Raw genomic sequence first — 12,243 nt, 5'->3', positions numbered from 1 at the left:
CTTTTTTTAAAATCCATGGGATCTGAGTCTCCGTTACGCTGAACCTTGTGGCATCGTTTCCATCAGTGCAAAGTGGACATTAAAATGCTATCATATCAGAATTGTCTCATGTACCTTTTCTGGCATTAAATTACCTCTCTTGAGCCCAGTGCCAGTGGGATTACATGTGCATAACTGAGAATAGATTTTGGCCTGGTGCTCATTAGTCTCTACTTCTTCCACTGACCTCCTGTTTCTTTAGAATTTGAAAAACCTTAATTCCTTGGGTAAATAACATAATTTTCTTCTCCATCTCATTACTGTGGCTAGAGCACTCAACTGGGATTCAGGAGACTTGCTCTTCGATGCCCAGCTCTGCCACTGGATTGCTGGGTGATCTTGGGCAAGTCATTTCACCTCCCTGTGCCTTGGCTCTCTCATTTCTGAAATGGGGATAATGATAATCACTTCTTTTGTTAAGTGCTTGTAGATCTACAGATGAAAAGTACAATATAAAGGCTAGGTGGTGGTGGTGTTTTTAAAAAGTGTTCTCTTCTTTGTATTTCCCAGCATGTCCTTACTTCTCCAAAGTCTGTCTTCTAGATCATGAGATCTTCTGGGAGAGTCTCTCTCTCTCCACATTAGTGTCTTGTACAGCTCAGACCTAACCGTGTCACAAACATTATTGTTATTATATTTATTCTGGAGCTGTGATTCAGCATGGCCAGAAGGCAGCAGGAGAGTGATATAGGAGAGATATGTAAGTCCCAGGATGAGGAGAAGCCTTATTCCCTGTAGAGGGAAGAAAGGTTTCTATAGCTTAATTAAAAGCACCTGAAGCCAATTAAAGCACCTGAAGCCAGTCATCTGATAAAAACCCCCTGCTTCAATTAGCCAGGGGAAGGAGTTGGAGCAGAGTGCAGTATGGAGGAGTTGAAGTAGAGGAGAGTTTGGAGAAGTGCCGTGGCTGGCTAGAAGACCAAGACCCTAGGTAAAGAGACACCCGGCTTGTGCAGAGAGAGGGCAGGAACCCCACAAGCTGAAGAGCAGGAGAGGGAATTAGCCCAGGGGAAGGAAGCACTAATTCAAGTGGTTTGCCACTATCCCTAGGGCCCCTGGGCTGGGACCTGGAGTAGAGGGCGGGCCCGGGTCCCTCTCTTTCCACTACTCTTCTCTGGGTTACAACAGTAGATACCCTAGTTCAGGGGCAGGAAACTGCGCCCTGAACCCCCCTCCACAAGAACAAGAAGCGTGGGACCATCATAATCGTGCCAGCAATTTGCCACATAGCATTTAGAAGCCTCAAACATAGAGCAGGGACCCACTGTGCTAGTTACTGTGTAAACACCTAAGAAGCGACAGTCCCTGCCCCAGAGTGTCTGCAGTCCAAATACAAGGGCTTGTCTACACAGGGCTATTGGCCAACATAGCTAATAGTTATTCCCCTGTAGCTATTCTGGAATAACTCCCTGTATGATTACTGGATTCTGAAATAAAAGTGACTTTATTCTGGTATAGTTGTTCTGCTTCCAAAGACCTAAAACAAGAGAGAGGCCAATGTGTACAAATAATTACCTTTTCAAAGTTATGAAGCCTCATGTCAAATCAAAATATGTATGGTGTCACAGTTTTCTGGGTTAACTGCACCTTTGTCCCCCACCCACCTAGCCACCCCTGGTCTTTTTCGAGGGCACGCAGTCATTACCTCTCTTTGGGGAAGAGACCTGCCACTCTCTCCCTTCAGATGGGGGTTTGGGCTTGCAGTCCTGTTGCACCTCACTGTGGTTTTTTGCAGGTCTGACTGGGGTCCAGCACCTGTGGTTTACTCGTTCTTTAGGGACCATAACAGTGCTCACCAGTCACCAACCAGCCTTCACAAAACAAACTGTATTTATTCTTAGGGCAAAAAGCATTACAGAGAAAACATAAAAAACAATTTAAGAACCTACATGCATTCTAAAAGCTTATCAGAGGTCACCCCCAGCTCCAACACAGGGCTCTGGTATGTGTCAGTCTTTCAAATCCTACGCTGAGTTTACCCCTTTGGTTACATGTTTGTCAGTTTTTAGATCAGGAACCAGACCCACCTGGACAGTTCAGCAGCTTATTTATACAGCTCAGGCCTTTGATCTCTAGGAACAGGTAGTCACCAGTCAATGGCTTTCTCCTCAGGGCATAGCTTCAAAAGGCTGAGTTTTTACATAAATGCAGTTGTGGAATTTGCACTAACCATTCCCCAAGGATTCCCAGGGAACTCAAACAGCTTATTGTCCCAAAAGTCCATGCCCATCTGGCACATTCCAGCATCACTGGTTGAACTCCGTACACTTCCCAGGTCTCAAAACTGTCACAGTTCAGTGCACGTTGATCTGAAAATCTGTCTCTGAATGTCACGATGGAATCTGCTGGCAGCTGAGCAATTTTGAAAATCTGGCCCCAGCTTTTGGTGCTGACCTCTTAAAAACCTGGCCCTGACCTCTTTTGAAAATCTTCCCTTTGTTACATTTCCACGCAGGGCATGTAGTTGAGGATGGGCAAGTGGGATTGGGAAAGCGCTGAAAGCATTTAAGTTCAGAATGAGTGATCTTCAATCAGGGTGGATTTGATTTAAATCAAATTGATTTACATCACTAGTCAGGAAGACTTGATTTACTCATGGATTTCTACATAGAAGTGCATTCTTGTTGGTTGTTATAACCTTAATATGTATTCTTTACAACTCAGAAATAGATGTAGGTTTCGTTTTTAGAAGGTACACACTATACATTTTTAAACAGTGATTTATTTTGAAAACTTTTCAGATTAGTTTTACAGCTATATCAGAAAATGAATGATTGTTTGGTTATTTTATTTACCAAAGATAATTGAAGGAGATATTTATGAAGTCATTGGGAGGTGGACTATCTCCAATTCAACAGGTTAATCATTAATATTTGAAGGATTTTCTTGCCATGCTGTATTAGGAGGAGAACATCACCAAACAGATATTTAAATTGTTTTATTTAACTAAAACAACAACATTATGTATTCTGGATTTTTTTCTTCAATAGCAAACATATAATATTTTAACAAAACAAGCATATGAATTTTTGAATTTAGTTAGGTTTCAGAGTTAGCAGCCGTGTTAGTCTGTATCCACCTTAGAGACTAACAAATTTATTTGAGCATAAGCTTTCGTGAGCTACAGCTCACTCCTTTTCTTTTTGTGAATTTAGTTAAACATTCAAGTTTTTAAAATGAGGTTTGTTTTTGTTAAAGTTGTTTTTAACTAAAATAGTTAAATGAAATATTTAAAAACAAAAACCAAAAATTAAATAGACTATGTCAGCCAGGTCAACATGAGAAACTTAAAATATTGGTTTCAGAGTAGCAGCCGTGTTAGTCTGTATTCGCAAAAAGAAAAGGAGTACTTGTGGCACCTTAGAGACTAACCAATTTATTTGCGCATAAGCTTTCGTGAGCTACAGCTCACTTCATTGGATGCATTCAGTGGAAAATACAGTGAGGAGATTTATATACATAGAGAACATGAAACAATGGGTGTTACCATACACACTGTAAGGACAGTGATCACTTAAGATGAGCTATTACCAGCAGGAGAGCGGGGGGCGGGGGGGAGGGAGAAAACCTTTTGTTGTGATAAGCAAGGTGGGCCATTTCCAGCAGTTAACAAGAACGTCTGAGGAACAGTGGGGGGTGGGGGTGGGGGATGGGAAATAAACATGGGGAAATAGTTTTACTTTGTGTAATGACCCATCCACTCCCAGTCTCTATTCAAGCCTGAGTTAATTGTATCCAGTTTGCAAATTAATTCCAATTCAGCAGTCTCTCGTTGGAGTCTGTTTTTGAAGTCTTTTTGTTGAGGAATTGCCGCTTTTAGGTCTGTAATCGAGTGACCAGAGAGATTGAAGTGTTCTCCGACTGGTTTATGAATGTTATAATTCTTGACATCTGATTTGTGTCCATTTATTCTTTTACGTAGAGACTGTCCAGTCTGACCAATGTACATGGTACTGTACATGGCAATGTACATGGCATGATAATGTGGCTGATGTGATTAGGCCCTATGATGGTGCCCCCTGAATAGATATGTGGACACAGTTGGCAACGGGCTTTGTTGCAAGGATAGGTTCCTGGGTTAGTGGTTCTGTTGTGTGGTGTGTGGGTTAACTGATCACTCTCCTTACAGTGTGTATGATAACACCCATTTTTTCATGTTCTGTATGTATATAAATGTCCCCACTGTATTTTCCACTGAATGCATCCGATGAAGTGTGCTGTAGCTCACGAAAGCTTATGCTCAAATAAATTGGTTAGTCTCTAAGGTGCCACAAGTACTCCTTTTTTTTAAATATTGGCTTCTGCTGCTAACTCAGTCATCTTTACCTTCATTTTCCTGTTTGTTCATAATCTGGAAAAGAAAAACAACCTTTCCTGCTTTTTCAGGTCTCAAATGATTTCTCAATTTGGAATGAATTAGTCGAAAGGAAGAAAATATTCTTTCTACACTGGCAGAAGAAGCTCCTGCTGTTAAAAGTGAGATTATCACTTCAACGGTCTCTGAATCCAAGTGCTTAAGTGATTTCCACCAGTTCACTGGTGTGACTTTCTTTCCAACATCATCACCCTTAGCTCTGAAGTTTATTATAGTTGGCATTATGGAGGGATGATTACTGGATGTCCATGTCATAGCAACTCCTCTTCTTCAGCAGTTAAAGTTTGACTCTGGTACCAAGTATTAAGAAAATTTGTATAACCCTTCTGCCGGTCAGAGTTGACAGCAACAAGGGCCGGGTTCAGTATCTAGGGGTTCCATTTCTATAACACAATGCAAAACTGGCTCGAGCTCCCACCCAGTGACCTGGGACAATTACATACCACCCCCCTGGGTGCCTCTAAGAGGCAGTACTTCTCCTCTTGCAAGCATGGAGTCTGAGTTTAGCAAAAGCCTTTTAATAAAGGAGGGAAACAATGCGGCATTATGTTAGGGAAACACCACAAACAAGATTCATAACACCAACCATGAGCAAAAGTCCCATCCCCAAGTAAGTTTGGTAGTGTCCTTTTCCCCTCAGGATCTTAAGTCCAACAACCCAATTGTCACCCCCCCACTCCCAGTTTCTGTCCTTGGTTAGTACAGCCCCCCCGAGTTCAGAAGTTCATATGTAGAGTTTACCTCTCAGCGTGGGTGGAAGTGGAGGAAGGTATGGGGGGCATCTTATATGCTCCACTGCTCGGGGTAAACAGCCAAATGCCACTCCTCTCCATGGGTTCTGCTGCACTCTTCACCGCCAGCTGCGCCTCTCTGCCACTGTCCTGCTATCTGCTCCACTCTGCTCTCAGTGCTAGCCATCCTGCTGTCCTCTCACCAACTTGGCTTCAGGCCCCTCCCCCTACTTAACACAGCTCTCAGCAATTTCAGCTCTCAGTGATTTTTAGCTCGTAGTAGGGAAGCCTCAGTGCTGGTGCACCACTAGCTCAAAGTAGGTCTAATGCTTAGACCTAGATATCAATAATTTCAGCTCTGCAGCATGTAACAAGACTCCTAATGGAGCCAAAATTAGCTCTGTTATTACACAGTGGAGAGAGGAGGGGTCAAAGTAGTATTTGGGGGGGCCACACTACCAGGTACACATACCTATCCCCAGCCTCTCTCAATTCACTGGGTTTTGGAACCCATGTCCCTCGCCTAGCAAGTGCTACTTAGTTGAGGGCAAGTCCCGCCATCATAAAATGCCAAGTACAGTTCTACTGTCCTTGTGTCACATAACCAGGATAACAACACTTTATTACTCCTGCCCCAAAAACAAAGAGACTGGGGATCCCACAGCAGCCAAAGTGACCATTTGGGCAAGCAGTCCATCATGCTAGGCAGGGTGGGTGTACCCATGCAAATGAGATCAGACCCTGAAGTCCTTTTCCACAGCTCACCACCAGATGTCAGGGTAGAGCTCATTCTGACTCTGTTTACATCTGCAAGAAAATGAGCTAGAGATAGTGCTTGTCGTTTTTTTAATGCTTGTAATTTAACTCTGTCATTGCATATTTCTCTTTTTAAGATCTCACTCAGTTCCTTCCAAATTTCAGCAGTGTCATCAATAAAACAGCGATTTCCCTGCATTTTGTGCAAGGCTACAGAAATAGGCTTCAGGGTACTCAGCACGTGTTCAACATTTCTCTGAAGCCCAATGTTGGGAACTTTGGCTGTGACAGGGCCATCTATTTTTTTCACGATTTTGTTCACAAACTGTCATCAGATTAGGCCAGTTCTTGATCTAGTGCTCAGAACAGTCCACTGCTGAGTTCCATCGCACATTCTGTGGGGGAGTTATCTTGGTTCCTCCCGCTTTTTGCAGAGCAGCTGCTGCAAAGTGGTTGTTACTGAAGTATTTTGCAAAAGTCTTTGGCTAGGAGGTGCATCAAATAAGCACTGCAACCTATGTTATGAGCTTGGGACTCTCTTCTAAATAATTTCTTCTCATCTTGGATACATTTGCAGCATTGTCTGTGACCAAGATGCATACTAGACATTTGAATTTTTTTTTTCACAGTTTGTTATAGCTTTTACTGCTACTTCTTGTAAGTATTCTGCTGTGTGTGCATTTCCTGATGTATCAATTGTTTCTGTAAGGAAGACATTCCCTTCTTCTGTTGTCACACAAGCACATACAACAGGATCATTGTGGACATTACTCCACCCATCAAGACTCAGGTTAACAATTTTACCCTCCAGACCTTTTGCACACTGCTCAATTTCTCTTTCATACACTTTATCCAGAAATTTGCCTGCGACATCTGCTCTGTTGAATGGGCTGTATCCTGGTCTTAATGACTGAACCATGTTAATGAAGTGTGGGTTCTCAATCATAGGGAAAGGAGAGTTTGTTGTATAAACAAACTGGGCATTTTTTTCATCAATTACCTCTTTTTGTAATCTGCTGGTTCTTATCACAAACTTATCTATGGTTGTTTCTGGATGATGGAGATTTTTTTTTCTTTTTGCTACAGGTGATATACTGTGGCTATGTGACATACATGATGTGACTGAAACACGATCATTGGCAGATAACTCTGAAACTATAGAAAATAATGGTTATCTTGAAGGTGGATAGTCTTCAGAATCCTGTATGTTGAGGATGGATTCTCCTAAACAAAATAAGTCAATGCAGTTATTTAATTATTATGACCATACTGCTCATTTAGTATTACTCATTGCATTCACTGACACTCAGTACTACTTTAAAGGTGAAATTGTAAAAGGAAGATCTGCCTATTTCAGCTATTTATTTTTGATCACAACTGTATCTAAAATGATAGTACCATAGAGTAACAACTATATTTTTTGCTCAAACATGAGAATTCAAGAATAGTCCAGAAGGAAGGCAGGCAGTCCTTAAGAAAGAAGTATGAAATAAAAAAGTTTACCAACCTGAAGATCCTGCATGTTCCTTTCATCGTCTTCAATGCAGCTTCCTCTTGAGAAGGAACACTTCTCATTATATTGTTTCATTCCGGCAACCTGGCCTTGCATTTCTTTGTTGCACTGTTTGCATTTTGCATGCATGCCTGTCTTACCCACAGGTAGAGGAACTTCATTAAAATATTCCCAAACTGGGTCTCTTTTATGGTTCCTGCTGCCATTATAGGTTTTCCCTTCTAGTGAGAGAATAGTATGATAGATCTCAAATCAATGAAGGCTACACTCAGAAAGACCTCAAGACTTCTGGAATATGCTGCTCAAATAGTTTCACTTTTGTTTCTACTGCCTGTCCCTCCCTTCTCACATTTATCTCCAGACTTCTCCTTCTCCAGATCTATTCTGCCCTCAACAATCTTCTATTCATTGAACTTTTTGAAACTTTGCACTTTTAGAGAGAGGTAAGGGATTGACTCTCTGTACACAAATTTGCAGTGGGATAATAGGGTTGAGGTCTGTTATTTCTCACCTCTATATATTATTAATTTATTTTAAAAAATTTTTGCTGTTAACAAGCATGTTATCTCTGGAGACACAAATCCACTGTTTGAGAACTGAAAAACTAAGCATCTCTGATGGTATCTTCTAGACTGAGCACTGAGATCCATTGGGTAGATAGAAAGATTAACCTAAATAATCTACACAGAAGCCTCTAGACTGACCCCTGATTTCCATTGGGTAGATAGAAAGATTAACCTAAATAATCTACACAGAAGCCCCTAGCACTCCATAAGATTGAGTACCTAATCCATGAACGATTGGAACTCATTTACAAAACTTTTCTTAAACATTACATGAATATATTGTCTCATATTATAGAATTAGAATTTATAATCCCTATTCTATGATGATATCTCTTTGAGCTATAATGTATCTTAGTTAAAACTATCTTTAATAGGTTTTTTCCTCAAAAAGCATTTTATCAAAAAAATCCAATTTAAATAAAAATCCAATTTTATTTATTTATTTTTTAAAATCATTTATTTTTATCCACCCTGTCTTCAGTCTGAGTAGTTCTTGTGGGTAAGGTTTTATTTCTTAGGGCTTGTCTATATGGAGACTTAGTGAATGGCAAGATGGGGTGTAAATCTAACTGGCCATGTGGACCCTGCTACCGCACATTAAAAGCTCTGTAGTGCACTCTCTGATGTACTGTTGTCAGAGTGTCCATTTTCTGAACACTACTGTGCTAAACGATAGTCACAAAAACACCACCCTATACCGGAAACCTACTGACCGCTATACTTACCTACATGCCTCCAGCTTCCATCCAGGACACACCACACGATTCATTGTCTACAGCCAAGCTCTAAGATACAACCGCATTTGCTCCAATCCCTCAGACAGAGACAAACACCTACAAGATCTCTATGAAGCGTTCTTACAACTACAATATCCAGCTGCTGAAGTGAAGAAACAGATTGACAGAGCCAGAAGAGTACCCAGAAGTCACCTACTACAGGACAGGCCCAACAAAGAAAATAACAGAACGCCACTAGCCATCACCTTCAGCCCCCAACTAAAACTTCTCCAGCTCATCATCAAAGATCTACAACCTATCCTAAAAAATGATCCCTCACTCTCACAGATCTTGGGAGACAGACCAGTCCTCACTTATGGACAGCCGCCCAACCTGAAGCAAATACTCACCAGCAACCACACAACAAAAACACTAACCCAAGAACCTATCCTTGCAACAAAGCCCGATGCCAACTCTGTGGACATATATCTAGTCAAGTGACACCATCATAGGATCTAATCACATTAGCCACACCATCAGGGGCCCGTTCACCTGCACATCTACCAATGTGATATATGCCATCATGTGCCAGCAATGCCCCTCTGCCATGTACATTGGCCAAACCGGACAGTCTCTATGCAAAAGAATAAATGGACACAAATCTGACATCAGGAATCATAACATTCAAAAACCAATAGGAGAACACTTTGGCAACACAGTAAAAGACTTAAGAGTGGCAATTTTGCAACAGAAAAGCTTCAAAAATAGACTCCAACGAGAAACTGCTGAGGTTGAATTAATATGCAAACTAGATACCATTAACTCGGGTTTGAATAGAGACTGGGAGTGGCTGGGTCATTACACAAATTGAATCTATTTCCCCATGTTAAGTATCCTCACACTTTCTTGTCAACTGTCTGAAATGGGCCATCTTGATTATCACGACAAAAGTTTTTTTCTCCTGCTCATAATAGCTCATCTTAATTAATTAGCCTCTTACGGTTTGTATGGCAACTTCCACCTTCTCTGTATATATATATATATATATATATATCTTCTTACTATATGTTCCATTCTATGCATCCGATGAAGTGGACTGTAGCCTATGAAAGCTTATGCTCTAATAAATTTGTTAGTCTCTAAGGTGCCACAAGTACTCCTTTTCTTATTGAGATGAGAATATACCACAGTGTGTTTGTTTCTGAGAATGAAATGTTAGCACCGTCTGAAAACAAAGTGCAACTTCAAAGCCACCATGAGATTTTGATCTATCAAATCCAGTCACGCTGCTGGACAATGTCTTTAAAGTTGACACGTCTGACATTATAATGTTTACGTTTTAGGTAAAAAAGAAGACATGGGAGTGAAGGGGGCAGATAGCCTGCTCTGCACTAAGGCTTCTCAGCAGGTGAGCATCACTCTGGCTTGCTTGTGGTTAGCATTAAGAAACTTCTGGAGAACTGGAATTCACTACCGAGTCCTTTTATTTTGTCTGGGAGCTTAGTAGGATTATTTTTAAAGAAGAATGAAACATAAATATGATTAAGAATATCAACAATTTTATTAAATAGGATAGAAGTTTGTAAAGGATATAAACTCTCATGGCCCAGGGCATAAACCCTGACTGATGGGGTTTACAAAGACAAAGTGGGTAAGGTAACATCTTTTATTGGACAACTTCTGTTAGTGAAAGAGACAAGGGTTCGAGCTAAACAGACCTCTTCTTCAGGTCTGGGAAAGACATGGCTATAACAACACTGCACATAACAATGAAAGAAACTTCGCATTGGCAGTTTATTCCATAACTGTCTTCTACAAGAGTTTTTGCACATTTCTCTGGAGCATCCAGTATTGGCCATTGTGGAGAAAGGATACCACACTGGATGGATCATTAGCCTAACCTGGTTTCATTCCCTCTGGGCATTGTGGAGCAGCATTCCTCAAAGAATGTATGCACCACCACAAGTGGTGTTTGGGGATTATTTGGATCTACTGGCCAAAATTGGATCTCCCATCCCCACTCCAAGAGGGAGTGTATGGGCCACAGGCTCTGCTGGTTCTTTGTCTCTTAGGTAACAGGTTTGTCAAAGCACTGCAGAAAACTTCTTTACAAAGCCCATTTATTTGAACATTGATCAGGAGCCTAGAATTTGATGTTATACATCACATTTCATACTTAGGGATCTACACTGGTCTCCATTGAAAAATCAATATTCACTCACCAGAATGTCTAAGAAACTAATATTTTCCTGTTCAATGTCTCAGATACCATGGGACGAACGCGGTTGGTAAACGAGTGCCAGCCACTGAACAATCAGTCTCCAAACAACTTAGGGCTTGATCCTGCCCCAATTCAAGTCAATGGAAAAACTCCCATTGACTTGAATGGTGCAGGACCAAGCCCTTACACAGTGAGTTAGTTTGAGTGATACAAGAAGTGCTCCACGAGCATATTCTGATCATAATGGACCATGGGATGTCCATCTTTCACCCACACATCAAGTGGAGACCTCTGCTTAACATCTCATTCAAAGTGTGGGAATTTGAACCCATGACTCTCTAACTCAGAGATAAGAATGTGCTACCAAGAGAGCTTTGCCTTTCAGCAGCTAAAGTGTCCCTGTCTGAAACATTTGCCATCAGTTTGTCTCTCAAAGATGAAGATCTCTGCCCAGGTTTATCTTTATCAAACTTTAACCACATCTTTCTCTGAAGTACAGCCTCCAGTTTCCTTCTGATTGTTGTTTATTCCATCATCAGTGTGAAAACAGGAGCCTTCTTGTTGGTAACTCATTTTGTCCTACTGAATCATGCTCTGACATCCTTAGTGTGACATCATGTTCTATTCATAGCATCAGACACATACCTCATGCAGTGTGATGAACTTTAGTCTGCATGCAATGGTGTTGGCGAGGAATTGTGAAGGTGGTGCTTGGAACCACAACGTTGGTGATTGAAAAAACAGAGGAGTCACTCTACCCATTGAACACATCTAAAGAATATTCACCCCTCAAATCCACCTGCATTGCACTAATCTGCTTAACAAAGGGTTTCTTCACTTTATTGACTCTTCAGTAACATTTTTATTGGCAAAAAATTCATCATGGAAGATTAGAAGTTGGCCAATTTTTTGTTTTTAGGTCAATTTCGGGGAAAATGAAATCAGGTCACTAGTCAGAAGAAGCAGATTGTCCTGATAAAGCCATTGCTAATTTGAATTCATCATTATTTTCCATACCAAAGGGACTTTCCCTTCTTAATGTGTGAGTAGAAAGGAGGCAAACCAAATGACCAGTATAGATTCCACTTGAATCAGGAAGCCAGAGTATTGAGTGAAGTTTGTGGGTTAAGAATTGCCAGATGTGGTCAAGTGTAGGTGATATGAGCAGACACAATCATTTTATCAGACATAATGATTGGTGAGTGAATGAAGGCATCCTGTTTTGTAGACAGCTTCCTAGAATTAGTAGTCTCTTATTACAGATTATTTTTTACAATCAGGTAAATGTTTTCGGATGAGTTCTCTTGTAGAAGAAATCCTGAGGTC

The sequence above is a fragment of the Eretmochelys imbricata genome, chromosome 15, assembly GCF_965152235.1.
Source record: "Eretmochelys imbricata isolate rEreImb1 chromosome 15, rEreImb1.hap1, whole genome shotgun sequence".
Taxonomy (NCBI): Eukaryota; Metazoa; Chordata; order Testudines; family Cheloniidae; genus Eretmochelys; species Eretmochelys imbricata.
This window is presented reverse-complemented; position numbering follows the sequence as displayed.